We start from the raw sequence: 19,253 nt of genomic DNA on the forward strand, positions 1-19,253 counted from the left end.
GGACAAAGTATGTGAACTCAGTGGTTCAAACAAAGCTCACAAAAGCATCAATGCAAATCTCCTTTAAACATAGCAAAGCAAGTTCAGCCTCACTTTTCATTAAAGAGATGCAAATTTAAGCAATAATTTTACCCAGCAAATTGGCAAAATGTAGAAGATGGTTAACATCCAACATCTACAAATACATGGGGAAACAGGAGTTGTCATATAGTATGGGTGGGAATGTAAACTGGCAAATACTTTTTAATAAGGTAATGTAGCAAAATCTAACTAAATTTAAACTGTACAGATCCTTTTGCAGTTCCCGGTACAGGAGTCCGTCCTATATAAATACTTGCATGTGTATAAGCATGCGGTGACATAGGTGTCCCTGCAGTTGGTCAGGGCCCTCACATCTTTAACTGTGGCTCCTAAAGTGGCCGCCTTCACTCTGGTTTCTCTGCCATCAAATTTTTCCCCACTCTATTCCACTTTTCATACTGCTGTTACAGTTATTTTACTAAAAAGTAAGTATACTGGCCCTGCCTACTTAAAGACTTCTGTTTTATTGTTGCCTACAGATTTTTCACAATCTTTTCTCTGCCATATTTTATCTGCAGTCTGCCTCTCTACCTCCAGCCTTCAAGTTCTTTATGCGCCAGTCGCACTGAACAACCACCCCAATAAACCAAAAGTGCTTGGCCAGCCCTTGGGCATATTCCTAGTCTACATGTTATTCACTTATCACATATTTATTGAGCAGGCACTGTTCTTGAAGTAATGGGAATACAGCAAAGACAAGATTCTTATTTTTTTGAAGTTTAGATTATTGACAGTGAAGTAGAAATTATTGAATAAATAAACATATGCATGTTAATTATCAGATAATAAGTACCGTGCAAAAAGTTTAGAGGCTGGGTGCAGTGGCTCACACCTGTTATCCCAGCATTTGGGAGACCGAAGTGGGAGGATCACTTGAAGCCAGGAGTTTGAAACCAGCCTCTGCAACATAGCAAGACCCTGTCCCTACAGAAAATACAAAAGTTATCTGGGCATGGTGTGTGTGCCTGTAGTTCTAGCTACTTGGGAGGCTGGGGTGGGAGAATCACTTGAGCCAGGAGGTCAAGACTGCAGTGAGGTATGATCGTGCTACTGCACTCCAGCCTGAGCGACAGAGCGAGACCTTGTCTGTAAAAACAGAAAGAAAGAAAATTTAAAATAAGCCAGTGTGATAATGGATTGTTGGATATCTGAGGGTGGTAGACCAGGTAGATCCTATGAAGAAATGAATCTTAAGGTGAGATATAATAATAAAAAAGATATAAAGATCAGGAGAAAGAGCATTTTAAGCAAAGAGAACAGCTAGTTCAAAGACCCCCAAAGCAGTAATACAATTGGTATGTTTGAAGTAAAAGAAATAGTATGCAAAATGAGGCAATAGTGTTGTAAGAGTAGGTCAGATCTATGCAGTTTATTATGTTAAGCAATGTCAGCCACCACAGCAAACAAACTGAAATCTTAGGGACTAAACAAAACAAAGGTTTATTTATTGCTTACGTTGCATGTCTTAGGCAGTTTGGCAGGAAGGCTCTATTAGAGTGTCCGCCTTCTTGAACACGTGGTTTCCTGAGATCGCCTCTGAGAAAGAGAGGAATGGAAGAGGAACATGGGCACTTAGCTAACTCAGCTTTGAAATTATATATATCATTAACTTTTACCTCCATTGGTGAGAACTGCATAGAAGTCTGGGAAATGTATGGTACACATGGAATGTCTGGTGAACACTGTTGTCTGTGCTGCAGACAGGGATCTAAACATTTATGGTTTTATTAACCAGATTAAACAGTTTTAATTGGGAAAGCAATCTTAATTATTCAATTAGATTGTATTGAATAAATGAATGAACACATGAATATATGATATGTAATATTCGCTTGTCCAAAACAAACTGTACATATAGAGTGAACTACACAGCATTTGCGCCTAAGGCATTCTCTTCACTTTGTAAAACAATATAATTCCTTGGCTGTATATCTGTAATGTTTGGCTGCTGTAACTGTTTTTTTCTCCTTTTTTTTTTTTTAAGAGGATGAGAGGCAGCTGCAGGTACCAGCAAATTACAAAATACAAAATTACTAAAAGTAACTGAAGCATATTATAGCATAATTCAACAGGAAAAAGAAAAAAACATCTGGCACATGCTATGTTAATTTGTCATAAGAGAGTTCCAAGGAAAGTGCTTGCTGCAGCTGGCAGATCCATCATTTCACTGAAATGAATAGCGCACCTTTTGTTTTTAATTCTCTCATATAATATAGAATAGAACCTTATACAATTTAATCATCAGTCATCACTAAAGCATTTCATGCGTTGAGGGAGTTTTCCTTTGTGCTGTATCAGCCAAAATCTGCATGGCTCATCCTTACCTTAAACGGTGCCTCAATCATAACAGAATGGTCCAAGCAATTATAGTAATTAATTAAAATGTCTAAGATATTAGCCTAAATTTAAATTTCTTATCCCATAATTAAGTCACTTTGTTTTATTTCATATGCTTTTATTTGTTTTATTTAAAGTATGTGTGATGTTTTCAAAGAGATGGATACATTGCAGGGAAAACCTTGCTCATACTCTCATAACCATACCATTTCAGCTAATGGATGTGCCAGTGATAGTCACAATTAAAATACAATTACTGTGGAAACTCTCTCTTTCAATATGGGTTAGGATATTCATTTCTATGATAGAGACAAACAGAAATGGGCCAATTATTATTATAAAACATCTTCTAATGCAGACCTTTTTGAAATAGTCTGTATTTCCAACTCTTTACTGAATATTTTCATATGTACGTCAAACTGAGTTTAGTCTAAATTGAACCCATTATTTCACCCCAGCTGAAGTTTTTATTTTTATTTCATCCTATATTTCCCATTTCTGTGAATGGTAGTATCATCTACCCAGTTGCTCAAGAAAAACTCTAGGTATCATCCTGGACTCCTTCTCATAACCCAAACCCCAGTGTTACTAATTCAGTCTCCTAGATATCTCTTCAATCTGTCCATTTCTCTCCAGTTGCTATCATTCAGGCTATCAACATTGCTCACCTGGATTACTGCAATAACACTCTAATTTGGCTACGGATTAATATCCTTATTATTCTTCCTGCTACAATCAGCAAGATTTCCTGATGTTCAAATTGAATCATGTCACTTCTCTTCTTAAAATACTTCAGTGCCAATTTCCTGTTACGACTTATAAGGTTCTTTGTGATCTGTATTTCCTTGCATTTCCAGCTTGTTCCTCTCTCACTCCCACCCCCACCTCCTAGTAACACTCTGTATCCCATTCATGCTGAACTTCTTTTGTTTCCTAAATTTATTATCGTTTTTTTCCTGGTCTTCACACACGGGTTTGATTGTGACACTCTTCTTTTCCTTCTTCTGCCTTTTTCCATCTTACTGCTATTTATCTTTCATGTATCAGCTTAAAAGTCTACTTCCTTTGAAGAGACAGCTCTAACCCCCGATTCTTCCATATGTCTTGTCATAGCACCATGAAGTTTTTATAGCATTTGCTACCTATTTTAAGCCTAGTAGCTTTCCAATATTTCTAGTGGTTCATAAGTTTCACTATGGCAGTGACTAGATCTTGTTTCTTCCTTGTCTCCCTAGCACCTAGCACAGTAGTATGTAGCATGAAACAGGCACTCATTTCAGTATTTATTAAATGAGTGAACTTCGTAATTTCCCCAAACTCCTTCTAAGATGAGTACTTAACATTAGATGTTGTGAGGAAATTTCAACCGTTACTTTGTAGCTTTCAGTTCATTCTTCAAATAACTTTAAAATAAGCTTCCTGTGAAGGATCTTTATAAATAAAGCTTTAGAACACATTGATTTTCCTATTAGTAAGCTCCCAAATTTATTATACCACTTGATGGCTACTTTGAAAATATAATCGGCCAGGCGCGGCGGCTCACGCCTGTAATCCCAGCACTTTGAGAGGCCGAAGTAGGCAGATCACAAGGTCAGGAGATCGAGACCATCCTGGTTAACACCATGAAACCCCGTCTCTACTAAAATTAGAAAAAAATTAGCCGGGCATGGTGGCGGGCGCCTGTAAGCCCAGCTACTCGGGAGGCTGAGGCAGGAGAATGACGTGAACCCGGGAGGCAGAGCTTGCAGTGAGCCGAGATCGCGCCACTGCACTCCAGCCTGGGCGACAGAGTGAGACTCTGTTTCAAAAAAAAGAAAATATAATCACTGAATTATCTCATTAGTTCTGATATGAGAGCAAGTACTTAGCAAAAACTTTGAAAAAGCAAGATGTAAGATATTAGAAATGTTATTACTGGATGGACTAGGCAACTGATTCTGTGGAATTAATTAAAACATGCATAGGCTAAAAAAAAACACCTTTTGATTGCCAGTTACATTCTAAGCCTTGTGAATGTAGCTTCTCGTTAGGAGTTTTCATTCTAGTGGGGAGAGGCTGTAAGAGAAGAACCAACAATGTAACAATCAGAACCAACAAATAAACAATTTTAAACATCTATTTTTATTTCATCCTATATTTCCCATTTCTGTGAATGGTAGTATCATCTACCCAGTTGCTCAAGAAAAACTCTAGGTATCATCCTGGACTCCTTCTCATAACCCAAACCCCAGTGTTACTAATTCAGTCTCCTAGATATCTCTTCAATCTGTCCATTTCTCCCCAGTTGCTACCATTCAGGCTATCAACATTGCTCACCTGGATTACTGCAATAACACTCTAATTTGGCTATGGATTAATATCCTTACTATTCTTCCTGCTACAGTCAGCAAGATTTCCTGATGTTCAAATCGAATGTTTAAAGTGGTATGAAGAAAATAAATGGAGTCACGTGATACATTACTGGAATGGAGGTAGGAGTTAGAAGAGCTAGACTATTTTAGAAAAAAAAAATCTAAAAAGGTGACATTTAAACTGAGGTCTGAAAAATGAGAAGAAATTATACTAAAAAGTCAGGAAAATATTCCAGGCAGATGGAAGAATAGCAAGTGTAAAGGTCCAGTGTTAGGAAGGAGTAAGCTCATGTGAATGAGTATAGTGAGTGAGGGGAAAGAATGCTGTAATATTGAAGAGCTACCTCAGCAGGGATCAGATTGAGTGGGCTATTCTAAATGAGATACTTTTACTTATTTTAAGTAGAATGTTCAAGTAGTGCTATTTTAAGGTTAAAAAAAAAAAGTCTAAAGTGCAGCAGTGGGAAATCACTGGAGAATTTGAAACATCCTTAGAGTTTAAAGACCACTTAAAACTACTGTGTGGAATATAGACTAGAGAGGGAGCAAAAATGGAATCAGAGAAACCAGATATTAATGTATTACAGTAGTTTTGGCAATAGATGATAGTGGCTTAGAATAGGGTATCTCCAGTGGAGATGGAGAGAAATGGGCAGTTTTGAAATACATTTGGGAGGTAGAACAGAACTTACTGATAAATATAGGGCATGAGGGAAAAAGGAGGAATCAAAGATGATGCCTAAGCTTTCGACTTGAGCAGCTAGGTAGATGGCAATACTTATTTACTAGGAAGGAGGGAACTTGGGAAGAGATAGATAAGAAGTCGTTTCCATTTTGGACAGGTTACATTTGAGATGCTTATTAGTTTTTTTCTAATAAACGTGTCAAGTAGGTCATTGAATACACAAGTGAAGAGCACAGAGAGGTCAGGCTAAAGATAGAAATTTGTAATGTTATGTTTACAGTCATGGACTAGAGAAGATCACTTAGGGGGAAAGTGTAAATAGGGAAAGAAAGAACCTAAGACTGTGACCCAAAGTTCTCCAGTATATCTAAAGCTGACCTGCCTGCCTTAACCCATGGTATTTTTAGTTAACTGAATGAGAAAAGATTTGAAACTTTGGAATGAATTTTCTTTTTTAGCAGTCAGGTCTTTTGAAGCCATACAAAAAGTCGAGATTACAATCTTTGCATTTGCTAACCATTTTGCCACATACTAGGATTAAATATTTTGTTCAGAAAATCTTTATTTTGCCTTTTAGATCTTAATATTAAATGATATTACAGATTTGCTTTACTAACATCTCTTGTAATTGATTGGTCTTAAGTGGGAAACAATATGATTTAGTTGAGAAAACATTTTGATTAAAAGACTGGTACAACATGGACATAAAGATGGGAACAACAAACAGTGGGCACTCAAGAGAAGAGAGGCAAGGGCTGAAAGATCTTCCAACAATGGTCTAATCTGATGGCACATCAGTGTTGATTACAGTATTTTGTTTATTTAAGCATTTAATTTTTTAATAGATAAACATAAATTGCTTCATATGTAAATTATTTAGTAAACTTTTACTTACACAGAAATTACATTTTGCAAGTATATTTCTAAATTATATTTTGTAAGGATGAGTAGGATTTTCTGTCACATAAACATGAATTATATAAGTGAACTAAAAACGTATGAGACACTGATGAACTAAGCACTTCCCAGTGATACTATAAGGGATTCCTCATTCTTCTATATGTACTTTAAATTAGTGGAAGATAGTAATTACACCTTGAACCTTATACCCTATAATAAGCCAGAAATTATAGAGAAATTGGGTACAGTTTTATTTCAATTACTTGGTGCAAAATACTCTTTAAAATGTCATACCGAAATGAAATTTCCTCTATCTCTGTGTCTTCCGGCAGGCTACACTTAAATCATCTCTGATAGGTATGAATGTTTCTGTTCTTAAAGATTTCCAGGGAAGAGATTATATAGTCTTACTGGGCATGTGTTTCAACTGTAATACCACTGTGAAACTTTCTGGAAAGTCTTATTTAATGTTTATCCTAAATCACTCGTGATACAGGGAACTCTCAATTATTTTCTTTAATGAAGGGAAAATGTCTTGTAGATAACAAAGAGTCGAATCATCCTCCCGGGTCTTTCCTTTATCCCTGCAATGAAACATCCTGACAGAGAAATAAGAAGTTACAAAGTACTGACAGGAAGGCTCTAGGAAAGTCTCAGGGGATAGAGTTGGTGAAATCACTTTTCTCTTCACCCTTTAATACCTTCTAAAATTTCATTTGGAAGAAAACTGTAAGGTTGAAAGAAATGCTTGAATGAAAAATAAGCTTTTCTTAGCCACTTCAATTTCTTTGGAGAAAGAAGAATATAAATAAGTCTAAATAAATACCAATAGTCTTTATCTAAAATATGGTTTTTCTGATAAATTCCTCAGTAAATCTTGAGCAAATAAGGATTAAAATTTTCTAACTGCTATGTTTTCTATAATTTAGAAAATTAGAAATTTAGCCATAAATCAGCAAATATGGTAATGTGCCACGTAACATTTTGGTCAACGATGGACCACATATATAATAGTGGTCTGATAAGATTATAAAGGAGATGAAAAATTCCTGTTGCGTAGTGACGTCATAGCTGCCATAATGTCTTAGTGTGATGCATTACTCAGGTGTTTATGGTGATGCTAAACAAAACGACCCCACTGCCAGTCTTATAAAAGTATAGCATATGCAATTATGTATAGTATATAATACTTGATAATCAACAGCAATGTTACTGGTTTCTGTGTTTACTATACTGTACTTTTTATTGTTATCTTAGAGCATACTCCTACATGTTTTTTTTTAAGTTAATATAAAACAGCCTTAGGCAAGTCCTTCAAGAGATATATTCCAGAGGGAGGTGTTGCTATCAAAGGAGATGACAGTGCCATGTGTGTTATTACTCCTGAAGACTTTCCAGTGGGACAAGACGTACAGGTGAAAGACACTGATATTGATAATCCTGACCCTGTGTAGGCGTCGTCTGATGTGTATGTTGGTGTCTTTGTTTTTAACAAAAAACTCAAAGAATAAGGATATAGAGAAAAAATATTTTTTGTACAGCTGTACATTTGTGTTTTAGAGTCAAAAGTTAAAACATTAAAAATTTTATAAAGTAAAAAGTTACAGTAGGCTAGGGTTAGTGTTGAAGAAAAAATATGTTTTTATAAATTTAGTGTAGCCTCAGTATACAGTGTTTGTAAAGTCTACAGAAGTGTAAAGTAATGTCCTAGGCCTTCCCATTCACTCTCCACTCACTCACTGACTCACCCATAGCAACTTCCAGTCCTGCAAGCTCCATTTACGGCAAGTACCCTATACAGATGTACCATTTTTTTATCTTTTATACAGTATTTTTACTGTACCTTTTCTATGTGTAGATGCACGAAAACTTACACTGTTAAAATTGTTTACAGTCTTCAGTACAGTAACATGCTGTACAGGTTTGTAGCCTAGGAGCTGTAGGCTATACTATTAATATTTTGCCTAGGTGTGTACTAGACTTTACCATCTAGGTTTGTGTAGCAAACTCTGTGATGTTCATACAACAATAAAATTAATGATAAATTTCTCAGAATGTATTCCTATTATTAAGTGATGCATGACTCCATTTGGATGTGTAAAGCAGTGTGCTAGATATTGTGGAAACTAAAAATAATCCTTCTTTTTAAAGTTTCTGCTGGGTACGGTCGCTCACAACTATAATCCCAGCACTTTGGAAGCCGAGGTGGGAGGCTCGCTTGAGCCCAGGAGTTGGAGACCAACCTGGACAACATAATGAAACATCATCTCTACAAAACACAAGATTAGCCAGGCAAGATTAGCCAAGCCAGCTGCTTGGGAGGCTGAGGTGGGAGGATCACTTGAGCCCAGAAGGTCAAGGCTGCAGTGAGCCATAATTGTACCACTGCACTCCAGCCTGGGCAATAGAGCAAGACCCCCATCTCAAAACAAAAACAAAAAAAAGTTCCTATTCCATTTAGAAGAATGTGTGTATGTATGTGTGTGTACATATATGTGCATATCTATACATATATGTAAAATACTAGCATTATAATACAGGATTGATAAATCTCTTATACATAAAATAAGTATTTAATATCATAAAGATTTGATGTGTAAAGAAAACTGTCTGGATTAAAATGAATGGAAAGGAGACCTGAAAAGAAGGGGGACAAGGGTGCAGTCTTTTTTTTTTAATTTTTTTTTTATTATACTTTAAGTTTTAGGGTACATGTGCACAACGTGCAGGTTAGTTACATATGTATACATGTGCCATGTTGGTGTGCTGCACCCAGAAACTCGTCATTTAACATTAGGTATATCTCCAAATGCTATCCCTCCCCCCTCCCCCCACCCCACAACAGGCCCCGGTGTGTAATGATCCCCTTCCTGTGTCCATGTGTTCTCATTGTTCAATTCCTAACTATGAGTGAGAACGTGCGGTGTTTGGTTTTTTGTCCTTGCGATAGTTTGCTGAGAATGATGGTTTCCAGCTTCATCCATGTCCCTACAAAGGACATGAACTCATCATTTTTTATGGCTGCATAGTATTCCATGGCGTATATGTGCCACATTTTCTTAATCCAGTCTATCATTGTTGGACATTTGGGTTGGTTCCAAGTCTTTGCTATTGTGAATAGTGCCACAATAAACATACGTGTGCGTGTGTCTTTATAGCAGCATGATTTATAATCCTTTGGGTATATAGCCAGTAATGGGATGGCTGGGTCAAATGGTATTTCTAGTTCTAGATCCCTGAGGAATTGCCACACTGACTTCCACAATGGTTGAACTAGTGTACAGTCCCACCAACAGTGTAAAAGTGTTCCTATTTCTCCACATCCTCTCCAGCACCTGTTGTTTCCTGACTTTTTAATGATGGCCATTCTAACTGGTGTGAGATGGTATCTCATTGTGGTTTTGATTTGCATTTCTCTGATGGCCAGTGATGATGAACATTTTTTCATGTGTCTTTTGGCTGCATAAATGTCTTCTTTTGAGAAGTTTCTGTTCATATCCTTCACCCACTTTTTGATGGGGTTGTTTTTTCTTGTAAATTTGCTGGAGTTCATTGTAGATTCTGGATATTAGCCCTTTGTCAGATGAGTAGATTGCAACAATTTTCTCCCATTCTGTAGGTTGCCTTTCACTCTGAGGGTACTTTCTTTTGCTGTGCAGAAGCTCTTTAGTTTGATTAGATCCCATTTGTCAATTTTGGCTTTTGTTGCCATTGCTTTTGGTGTTTTAGACTTGAAGTCCTTGCCCATGCCTATGTCCTGAATGGTATTGCCTAGGTTTTCTTCTAGGGTTTTTATGGTTTTAGGTCTAACATGTAAATCTTTAATCCATCTTGAATTAATTTTTGTATAAGGTGTAAGAAAGGGATCCAGTTTCAGCTTTCTACATATGACTAGCCAGTTTTCCCAGCACCATTTATTAAATAGGGAAGCGTTTCCTCATTTCTTGTTTTTGTCAGGTTTGTCAAAGATCAGATGGTTGTAGATATGCGGCATTATTTCTGAGGGCTCTGTTCTGTTCCATTGGTCTATATCTCTATTTTGGTACCAGTACCATGCTGTTTTGGTTACTGTAGCCTTGTAGTATAGTTTGAAGTCAGGTAGCGTGATGCCTCCAGCATTGTTCTTTTGGCTTAGGATTGACTTGGCAATGTGGGCTCTTTTTTGGAGCCCATATGAACTTTAAAGTAGTTTTTTCCAATTCTGTGAAGAAAGTCATGGGTAGCTTGATGGGGATGGCATTGAATCTATCAATTACCTTGGGCAGTATGGCCATTTTCATGATATTGATTCTTCCTACCCATGAGCATGGAATGTTCTTCCATTTGTTTGTATCCTCTTTTATTTCATTGAGCAGTGGTTTGTAGTTCTCCTTGAAGAGGTCCTTCACGTCCCTTGTAAGTTGGATTCCTAGGTATTTTATTCTCTCTGAAGCAATTGTGAATGGGAGTTCACTCATGATTTGGCTGTTTGTCTGTTATTGGTGTATAAGAATGCTTGTGATTTTTGCACATTGATTTTGTGTCCTGAGACTTTGCTGAAGTTGCCTGTCAGCTTAAGGAGATTTTGGGCTGAGACGATGGGGTTTTCTAGATATACAATCATGTCATCTGCAAACAGGGACGATTTGACTTCCTCTTTTCCTAATTGGATACCCTTTATTTCCTTCTCCTGCCTGATTGCCCTGGCCAGAACTTCCAACACTGTGTTGAATAGGAGTGGTGAGAGAGGGCATCCCTGTCTTGTGCCAGTTTTTGAAGGGAATGGTTCCAGTTTTTGCCCATTCAGTATGATATTGGCTGTGGGTTTGTCATAGATAGCTCTTATTATTTTGAGATATGTCCCATCAATACCTAATTTATTGAGTTTTTAGCATGAAGTGTTGTTGAATTTTGTCAAAGGCCTTTTCTGCACCTATTGAGATAATCATATGGTTTTTGTCGTTGGTTCTGTTTATATGCTGGATAATGTTGATTGATTTGCATATGTTGAACCAGCCTTGCATCCCAGGGATGAAGCCCACTTGATCATGGTGTATAAGCTTTTTGATGTGCTGCTGGATTCAGTTTGCCAGTATTTATTGAGGATTTTTGTATCGATGTTCATCAGAGATATTGGTCTAAAATGCTCTTTTTTTGTTGTGTCTCTGCCAGGCTTTGGTATCAGGATGATGCTGGCCTCATAAAATGAGTTAGGGAGGATTCCCTTTTTTTCTGTTGATTGGAATAGTTTCAGAAGGAATGGTACCAGTTCCTCCTTGTACCTCTGGTAGAATTCAGCTGTGAATCCATCTGGTCCTGGACTTTTGTTGGTTGGTAAGCTATTAATTACTGCCTCAACTTCAGAGCCTGTTATTGTTCTATTCAGAGATTCAACTTCTTCCTGGTTTAGTCTTGGGAGAGTGTATGTGTCAAGGAATTTATCCATTTCTTCTAGATTTTCTAGTTTATTTGCGTAGAGGTGTTTATAGTATTCTTTGATGGTAGATTGTATTTCTGTGGGATTGGTGGTGATATCCCCTTTATCATTTTTTATTGCATCTATTTGATTCTTCTCTCTTTTCTTCTTTATTAGTCTTGCTAGCGGTCTATCAATTTTGTTGATCTTTGCAAAAAACCAGCTCCTGGATTCATTGATTTTTTTGAAGGGTTTTTTGTGTCTCTATTTCCTTCAGTTCTGCTCTGATCTTAGTTATTTCTTGCCGTCTGCTGGCTTTTGAATGTGTTTGCTCTTGCTTCTCTAGTACTTTTAATTGTGATGTTAGGGTGTCAATTTTAGATCTTTCCTGCTTTCTCTCGTGGGCATTTAGTGCTATAAATTTCCCTCTACACACTGCTTTGAATATGTCCCAGAGATTCTGGTATGTTGTGTCTTTGTTCTCGTTGGTTTCAAAGACATCTTTATTTCTGCCTTCATTTTGTTATGTACCCAGTAGTCATTCAGGAGCAGATTGTTCAGTTTCCATGTAGTTGAGCGGTTTTGAGTGAGTTTCTTAATCCTGAGTTCTAGTTTGATTGCACTGTGGTCTGAGAGACAGTTTGTTATAATTTCTGTTCTTTTACGTTTGCTGAGGAGTGCTTTACTTCCAACTATGTGGTCAATTTTGGAATAAGTGCAATGTGGTGCTGAGAAGAATGTATATTCTGTTGATTTGGGGTGGAGAGTTCTGTAGATGTCTATTAGGTCCGCTTGGTGCAGAGCTGAGTTCAATTCCTGGGTATCCTTGTTAACTTTCTGTCTCGTTGATCTGTCTAATGTTGACAGTGGGGTGTTAAAGTCTCCCATTATTATTGTGTGGGAGTCTAAGTCTCTTTGTAGGTCTCTAAGGACTTGCTTTATGAATCTGAGTGCTCCTGTTTTGGGGGCATATATATTTAAGATAGTTAGCTCTTGTTGAATTGATCCCTTTACCATTATGTAATGGCCTTCTTTGTTTCTTTTGATCTTTGTTGGCTTAAAGTCTGTTTTATCAGAGACTAGGATTGTAACCCCTGCCTTTTTTTGTTTTCCATTTGCTTGATAGATCTTCCTCCATCCCTTTATTTTGAGCCTATGTGTGTCTCTGCATGTGAGATGGGTTTCCTGAATATTGCACACTGATGGGTCTTGACTCTTCATCCAATTTGCCAGTCTGTGCCTTTTAATTGGAGCATTTAGCCCATTTACATTTAAGGTTAGTATTGTTATGTGTGAATTTGATCCTGTCATTATGATGTTAGCTGGTTATTTTGCTCGTTAGTTGATGCAGTTTCTTCCTAGCCTTGATGGTCTTTACAATTTGGCATGTTTTTGCAGTGGCAGGTACCGGTTGTTCCTTTCCATGTTTAGTGCTTCCTTCAGGAGCTCTTTTAGGGCAAGCCTGGTGGTGACAAAATCTCTCAGCATTTGCTTGTCTGTAAAGGATTTTATTTCTCCTTCACTTATGAAGCTTAGTTTGGCCGGATATGAAATTCTGGGTTGAAAATTCTTTTCTTTAAGAATGTTGAATATTGACCCCCACTCTCTTCTGGCTTGTAGAGTTTCTGCCAAGAGATCAGCTGTTAGTCTGATGGGCTTACCTTTGTGGATAACTTGACCTTTCTCTCTGGCCACTCTTAACATTTTTTCCTTCATTTCAACTTTGGTGAATCTGACAATTATGTGTCTTGGAGTTGCTCTTCTTGAGGAGTATCTTTGTGGCGTTCTCTGTATTTCCTGAATCTGAATGTTGGCCTGCCTTGCTAGATTGGGGAAGTTCTCCTGGATAATATCCTGCAGAGTGTTTTCCAACTTGGTTCCATTCTCCCCGTCACTTTCAGGTACACCAATCAGATGTAGGTTTGGTCTTTTCACATAGTCCCAAATTTCTTGGAGGCTTTGTTCATTTCTTTTTATTCTTTTTTCTCTAAACTTCTCTTCTGGCTTCATTTCATTCATTTGATCTTCTATCACTGATACCCTTTCTTCCAGTTGATCAAATCAGCTACTGAGGCTTGTGTATTTGTCACATAGTTCTTGTGCCTTGGCTTTCAGCTCCATCAGGTCCTTTAAGGACTTCTCTGCATTGGTTATTCTAGTTAGCCATTTGTCTAATTTTTTTTCAAGGTTTTTAACTTCTTTGCCATGGGTTTGAACTTCCCCTTTAGCTCAGGGAAGTTTGATCGTCTGAAGCCTTCTTCTCTCAACTCGTCAAAGTCATTCTCCGTCCAGCTTTGTTCCATTGCTGGTGAGGAGCTGCCTTCCTTTGGAGGAGGAGGGGCACTCTGATTTTTATAGTTTCCAGTTTTTCTGCTCTGTTTTTTCCCCATTTTTGTGGTTTTATCTACCTTTGGTCTTTGATGATGATGACATACAGATGGGGTTTTGGTGTGGATGTCCTTTCTGTTTGTTAGTTTTCCTTCTAACAGTCAGGACCCTCAGCTGCAGGTCTGTTGGAGTTTGCTGGAGGTCCACTCCAGACCCTATTTGCCTGCGTATCAGCAGCAGAGGCTGCAGAACAGCGGATGTTGGTGAACAGCAAATGTTGCTGCCTGATCGTTCCTCTGGAAGTTTTGTCTCAGAGGAGTACCCAGCTGTGTGAGGTGTCAGTCTGCCCCTACTTGGGGGTACCTCCCAGTTAGGCTACTCCGGGGTCAGGGACCCACTTGAGGAGGCAGTCTGTCCGTTCTCAGATCTCCAGCTGCGTGCCGGGAGAACCACTACTCTCTTCAAAGCTGACAGGGACATTTAAGTCTGCAGAGGATTCTGCTGCCTTTTGTTTGGCAATGCCTTGCCCCTAGAGGTGGAGCCTACAGAAGCAGGCAGGCCTCCTTGAGCTGCGGTGGGCTCCACCCAGTTCGAGCTTCCCGGCCACTTTATTTACCTACTCAAGCCTCAGCAATGGCAAGCACCCCTCCCCCAGCCTCGCTGCCACCTTGCAGTTTGATCTCAGACTGCTGTGCTAGCAGTGAGCAAGGCTCCATGGGCGTAGGACCCTCCGAGCCAGGCACAGGATATAATCTCCTGGTGTGCCATTTGCTAAGACCGTTGGAAAAGCACAGTATTAGGGTGGAAGTGACCCGATTTTCCAGGTGCCATCTGTCACCCCTTTCTTTAACTAGGAAAGGGAATTCCCTGACCCCTTGCACTTCCCAGGTGAGGCAATGCCTTGCCCTGCTTTGGCTCATGCTCGGTGCGCTGCACCCACTGTCCACCCACTTTCTGACACTCTCCAGTGAGATGAACCCGGTACCTCAGTTGGAAATGCAGAAATCACCCGTTTCTGCATCGCTCATGCTGGGAGCTGTAGACTGGAGCTGTTCCTATTCGGCCATCTTGGCTTCACCCCCCAAAGGGTGCAATCTTAAAGAATGGGCAGAATTGTAATGGGAAATCTGAAAAACGCAATCTAAAAAATAATATAAACCTGATCCTGAGGTAATACATATGCAGTTTGTTTTTGATACAGTGAGAGCCCAACTGAAGTGTGGAAGGTTCCTGTTGGGGATAAGGTTGGAAAGATAAATTACACAAAATTTTGGAGGATCTTATGACATTCTCAGGAATTTGGACTATTTTGTCCAAAAGCTGAGAGCCATTGAAGATTATCGCTCAAAGAAGCAAATTATTAAAGTGGTGTTTTAGAAAGAAATATGCTAGAGATACATGGTTTAGAGAGGGAAACCCACTATATTAGTTGAGTATATTCATATGCCCTGTGGTAGAGTACTTTACATATATTGTTTCACCTGATATTGAGAAACCCAAGCAGCTCGTTGTTACAATAAATCTAAGAATTAAGTTCTAAGAACTTGAATTCGGATGGTAACACTGAATAGGAATGAAAAATAGATGGAAGAGACATATCAAAGAGAGAGTCTCTTTCAGGGTATATGAGATGTTGCATTTAAGACAAAGTGAGAAGCTGGGCACGGTGGCTCATGCCTGTAATCCCAGCACTTTGGGAGGCTGAGGAGGGTGGATCACCTGAGGTCAGGAGTTTGATACCAGCCTGGCCAACATGGTGATACCCCATCTCTACTAAAAATACAAAAATGAGTTGGGCATGGTGGTGGGTGCCTGTAATCCCAGCTACTGGGGAGGCTGGGGCAGGAGAATCACTTGAACCGGGAAGCGGAGGTTGCAGTGAGCCAAGGTCACGCCACTGCACTCCAGCCTGGGAGACAGAGCAAGACTCCGTCTCACACAAAAAAAAGAAAGACAAAGTGAGAAATAGGAGTTGACTTTAAGCTTTTTAACGTAGACACCTTGGGCTGAGATGTCAGTATAAAAACTGAGCAGCAGGATGAGAAGTAGATTTGTGGGACAATGCAAAAAGCTTGATATTAGGCTTGTTAAGTTTGAATTTAAGACTGGACTTTTAGGGAAGAAGTCTGAAGTAAAAATTTAATTGTTAGGTTTCTAAGTAAGTATATAAATTTTCATATTCCTAGAAGGCCTAATACACATACACACACACATATACTGTCTCTCTGTGTCTGTGTGTGTGTGTGTGTGTGTGTGTGTGTGTCTGTGTGTGTGTGTGTTACTTACTCAACGAACTTTCATTATTTGCCTGCCATGTTACAGTGTAGGGCAGTGGTTAAGAGCACAGACTTTGGAATCAAAGGACCAAGTTTTTTTAATCTTGACTCTACAACTGACAAGCAGCCAGATGCAGTGGCTCATGCCTGTAATCCCAACACTAAGGGAGGCCAAGGCGGGAGGACTGCTTGAGCCCAGTTCTAGATCAACCTGGGCAATATGGCAAAACCCTATCTCTACAAAAAATACAAAAAAACTAGCCAGGCATGATGGCATGCACCTGTAGGCTCAGCTACTCGGGAGGCTGAGGCAAGAGGACCACCTGAGCCTGGGAGGTGGAGGCTGCAGTGAGCCGTGATTGTGCCACTGCACTCTGGCCTGGGTGACAGAGTGAGACCCTGTCTCAAAAAACAAACAAACCTGACAAGCTATGTGACCCTAGGCAAGTTACTTATTTTTTTAATTTCTGTTTTTTAATTTTCTCATATGTAAAAATAGGGATTTCGGGGCTGGGCACAGTGGCTCACGCCTGTAATCCCGACACTTTGGGAGGCCGAGGAGGGCGGCTCACAAGGTCAGGAGATTGAGACCATCCTGGCTAATATGGTGAAACCTCATCTCTACTAAAAATACAAAAATTAGCTGGGCGTGGTGGCAGGCGCCTGTAGTCCCAGCTACTTGGGAGGCTGAGGCAGGAGAATGGCATAAGCCTGGGAGGCAGAGCTTGCAGTGAGCCGAGAGGGCATCACTGCACTCCAGCCTGGGGGACAGAGCAAGACTCCATCCCCCCCAAAAAAAATGGAGATTTTATATATTAGTCATGCAAACTAAATACTAAATTAATTTATGAAAGCACCTTGAACAGTGCCTGGCACATTGTAAGCAAATACTATGGAAATGTTTGCTCTTATTATCATCATCACATCATTTTCACTATTATTTGCCAAGCTTTGTTGAGTATAAAAATGAATAACAAAGTTGCTCACCATCCAATGGGGGAGACAGAGCTTTATATATAAAGAGATAAATATTTACATAGATTAAGGGTAACTTAAAGTATATTTTCATTTAATGATTTGTGTCTTTGTGATCTTAAATATTGTGGAAAATCATTACTATCCATCATTCAGATTGTTTTGAGTAAGTAAGTGAAGAATAGTTTAGGCATGAAATTGTACAAGTAGGTGTTTTCCTGAAAAGGTTTTGTGTAAACTGAATTTTGGCTAACTTTATAAATGTGATCACTGTTTCATCTTAATCTCAATTATACTCACAATTTATTTTTCATCAGCGCTAATGTGCATAACTTTTACCTGTAATTACATTTGACCTAGAAGACTGGCCACTAGTCATTTTGTTTATCATTCTTTAGTTGTTTTTTTTCTTATGTTGTTGGGGGGATGGTTGGGCAGTAATTTTAAGCTGCTCAAGATACTTTAAGCATAATAATTTATTCTATTTTGTCATTATCACTCAAAGCTAAAACAATAGATTTTGGTTTGTCTGTCATGGAATTAATGATAGATACTCAAACTCCTCATAGTCAGTGAACCTGTATTTATGAAATCACTAAGTTAGAATAACTGATCTCCCTCGTAGTCTGTCAGTTCTAGGATGACAACAATTATGTTTGCCACCACATACCTTGCACCTGGCCTGTAACGAATGTTCAGTAACTATTTGTATAATTGAATAGTGGTGACATTGCTTTTTGTTTTATATATTTATAACAAATTACTTGCTATTTTTAACAACTATTCACTCAACTATCGGATACTTGAGAGGCTTACCAAATTTTTAGGCTGTTTGCTGGCTCATTTGAAAAAAATCAAAGCTGAAGTTATTTTGGAAGTGCTAATCTGTTGATTGATTGAAGAAGCACAATTAAGGTCAAAGGATAAAAGCCAATACTGAATCAAGAATTTCACCTGTGCCAAATCCAAATTAATTCTCTACTTGGAAATAATGATACAGAAATCATCCATAACCGTCATAACCCTAAAAGTTCACACACAGTGTGATGTGAAGAAAAGCTTTGAATGTCATTGATTCCTTATATGTAATACTCACAAATTTATCTGATCTTTGTTCAGATTATTTTTAAGGCTACATTGTATGTACCCTTAACCTGAAACTCTTGAAGTGACATTTGGCTAAAAGCAATAGAATACTTATATGTTGGACAGTTCTGTGAATAAGATAATTTCAGCTAATGAAGCATAAATGATATGAATGAGTAAAATACAGTACATTTACAACCAAAACATAAATAAGAATTCTAACTATACTGCACTGAAGTGATACTGGAGTAATTAATGTTTCCTTAAATTTCTAAGAGTTGAGCTCCCCTAAAAAGCACTGTATATGAATCTTACAAATGCATACTAAGGCCAGGCACGGTGGCTCATGCCTATAATCCCAGCACTTTGGGAGGCCGAGGAGGGTGGATTGCTTGAGCTCAAGAGTTCAAGACCAACCTTGGCAACATGGTGAAACCCCGTCTCTACTAAAATACAAAAAATTATTCAGGTGTGGTGGTGCATGCCTGTAGTCCCAGCTACTCGGGAGGATGAGGCACGAGAATCACGAATCACTTGACCCTGGGAGGCAGAGGTTGCAGTGAGCCAAGATCATGCCACTACACTTCAGTTTGGGCTACAGAGTGGGACTCCGTCTCAAAAAAAAAAGGCTTACTATAGCTAAGAAGCACAGTAGCTTACAAGATTTTGTAATAATAAATACTGTATCTTTTTAATATGAGTATGCTTTTATTTTAGTGTCTAATAGTATCTCAAAATAATGTTGAAGATAACTTTTGTACTTTTAAAATATGTATTTTTATTTTGCTTTTTTTAGTTTGGCAAAATAGACATAAAATTTACCATTTTAATTGTGATAA

General features: G+C 38.5%; 1 protein-coding gene across 2 annotated transcripts in view; it reads left to right on the forward strand.

Annotated features, from left to right (window-relative positions):
• The window catches only part of SCLT1 (sodium channel and clathrin linker 1), a 202,696-nt gene that overhangs the window by 173,833 nt on the left and 9,610 nt on the right, over positions 1 to 19,253 (forward strand). The gene's annotated exons all lie outside the window — the stretch shown is intronic.

Source organism: Nomascus leucogenys, chromosome 7b (assembly GCF_006542625.1).
Source record: "Nomascus leucogenys isolate Asia chromosome 7b, Asia_NLE_v1, whole genome shotgun sequence".
Taxonomy (NCBI): Eukaryota; Metazoa; Chordata; class Mammalia; order Primates; family Hylobatidae; genus Nomascus; species Nomascus leucogenys.